The following is a 3,184-nucleotide window of genomic DNA, read 5'->3' as shown; positions in this document are numbered from 1 at the left end:
ACAAGGCGACCGACTCGGTTACCTATGGTGATGATACAAACCTATGGTGGACTTCCAAAATATACTCGACAGTACGTGGAAGTGCAACCCTTAGTAGTGTTGTCTAATGCATAACCATTCAATGAGAGCATTCCCATATACATATCATGCATGGAGTGCCATCCGATATACTCAAAGGTACGTGGAGAACAATTTTATACACTTATGTACGTGGAATAAGATATCACCCATGGATTGTAACACTAACAAAAAATGATAGCTCCTATGTTTAAAGACGCCAGAACACATCGCTAGCATAGACCTCTAAATGTTTGAGTTAAGTTTCAAGTGCTCCTTAGGTTAATTGAGATGGATTTTAGAGTTGATCTTGAATTATATTTCGATTTCAAGGCTCAAAACGCAATGTCACCTGAACATGCCTATGATGCAACTAATATGAAAAAGTTAACTCTTTTCATTTTCCTTTTAACAATGGAAGGACTAACTAAGTAGGGGAAGAAGAAGTCAACCAACAATGCAACAATCAATCTCTTCAATTTCACTATTCCAATCAAAACCAAAGCCTTATATGAGATGCAAAGAGATTTTTATTTTCTTTTCTTTTAATGTTTCAAATGCAAAGAAACATAAGGATGCAACTTAATCGCTGATGAAAAGAAACCACACATAATTTAACTCTAATGTAAAAGTGTATTTTCAAATTCAACAATTAGTCTATGCATACAACCTGAATTTGGCAAGAAGAAAGAAAGAACGAAACAAAGTCTTATAAAAAAAGTGATGTCACGTAGAGGTGATTATCACTCATACACAATTTTCAAAAATGAAAGAAAAAACACTCAATTTCACACATAAAACCCTAGATGTGAATGCAAAGATTTTTCTTTTCAAAACACTTAATTTTTGAAAATGAAGAAAATTGAGATGCAAAGTTTAATCACCGATTCAAACAAGATTTTCAGAACGATTACTAGAACACTAATTCATGTAAGCACTCAATTATCAAACAAAATCAGTTTACAAATGACCTAATGATAATAACAAAAGAAAAACTAAACAAATCCTTACCAAAGGCACTAAAAAAATTAAAGAAAACCAAATGGAGGCTTCAGAGAGACCATAAGGTGCTCAAAGACTCAAGGAAGAACAACTGGAAAAACGCTAATCAGAGAAAAAATAAAGTCAAAAGCAAGTTTATGCATGAAGGGGGCCAACACAGGTGCAAAGGAGGCACTAGTGCTATGAAATGCAGACTTAAAGAAGGCTCAGTTGGGGTGCAACACTTTGTCACAAGAGTAGAGGGTTTGTTGGTGAAGGGATGCAAAGTTCTGAGACAAGGATTGCAATTGAAACTCAATGAAAGGTCTTCCTAGGTCTGTTCTTGACTGAGTAAGACAACAAAGGTCTGAAGAAAAGGTAAGACAAGAATAATTGACAAATAAACCACCAAAGGAATACATCGATCCGAGTATGGTCACCAATTTGTTATGCAAAATATACGACTACAAAGAGAAATATCTTTCCTAGGCCTGTTGGATTGACCTAGAACGACAAAAAGACAAAGGCACTAACGTTTTCCTAAATTAAATTGATAACATGATGAAGTCTACTTGGGATATGTTGTATGCTCTGCTCCTTCATTGGCTTGAATTCTCCAATACTAGCTCTGATCACTATAATTAGAACCTGCAAAATCAGATAAAAGAAGCCAATGATCCAAAAAATCTATGCAACATCATCTAATCACTTTAGTAAATAGATCAACATGGTATTTCAATATATGAAACCATAACATCATATATAGGAAAACAAAGAACTCTTTGTATTAATAGAACTAGAGCGAGTCATAACCAAAAATAGGTGTTGATCCTGTAAAAGAGTTCATCCAAGTTGAATTGTCCTTTATTTGTCACAAAGTGCACCTCTAATCACCCTAATGCATGGAAGATATTTCTCACATTAGCCGCATAAGGGTAGAATCACTTTCCAAAATCCAACCCCTTGCTTATGGATGACAATAAATATATAGGTGAAGGAGGTAGTTCATGAATTATTATCCTTTTACCAATCTGGGATTTAGATCCACTCTTGATGGGAGGATGCGCTCAAGGGATAAGGGATGAAAAATCCAAGGTAGGATAATATATGATTCAATAATTTCATCTGAGGTAAATGGTTACAACAGATCCTGGAAGCTTCTAGAATAAGAGGCTTCAGGATTCTCTCTCTTTTTCCTGAATTTCTAGAATCAACACACCCCTAATACTAAGTAACCTGCTAGTGATCAACACAGGTGCATAGTAGAGCAACTTGGTAGTCAACATTGTCCAATAGGAGGCCAGGGAGCATTGATCCTTAAAATGATTGAAACAAGGTGTTTTTAGGCAAAAACTCATGGATTAGAATGAGTCATGCTTAGGGCTTCATGTAAGGATGATGGAAAGGAGGTCAAAGGATATTAATTGATCTAGGTGAAGGCTTATTGACCAGATGTGACAAAATGACCTATAACAATCCACATAGAACATCATTTTCTATAGTACCTACAGGCCTACAATAATCTACAACATAACATTACAAATTTATGGGGTTCTTATAATAGTTTTACCTAGTTATTAAGTACAGTAAGAGTGGCAGAAACAAATTAGAAAACATGCTTTCAATTCCACTCACATAAAAAAATTATAGCTTTGGGAACTCTTATGCACATGGATCATTTTACCCATGATGCATACAAAGATCCTTATACAAAAGATGATGCCTACAATGAGGTGTTTAAGTAGCTATAGGGTCAGAGTCATGTGGACATTGGTGATAGTACAATTAACTATAATCTCTAAAGTGGGTTACTCTATAGGCTAGGAAAGATTTTTGTTCCTAAATGTGAGTGATTATATTTGATTGGAGAGGTCCACACCTCAAAGGTTGTATGTCATTTTAGTGTTGACGAGACAATTGCCAACTTACAGAGGTATATGTACTTACCGAAAATGGAAGAAGATGTAGCAAAGTTCATTAGAGGATGTATATTTTGTTGTAGCAATAAGCCTAATATTGGGAATTAGGGTTTATACCATCCCTTACTTGTACTTTCTTATCCCTGGGAAAACATTTTGATGGATTTAATGGGAGGTTCACCTATTATTGGGAAGGGAAATGACTACCTCTTTGTGGTGGTTGATAG

The sequence above is a fragment of the Pinus tabuliformis genome, chromosome 3_2, assembly GCF_031772625.1.
Source record: "Pinus tabuliformis cultivar Carrire ecotype Pingquan chromosome 3_2, CPIR1, whole genome shotgun sequence".
Classification (NCBI taxonomy): Eukaryota; Viridiplantae; Streptophyta; class Pinopsida; order Pinales; family Pinaceae; genus Pinus; species Pinus tabuliformis.
Note: the sequence above shows the minus strand (reverse complement) of the source record.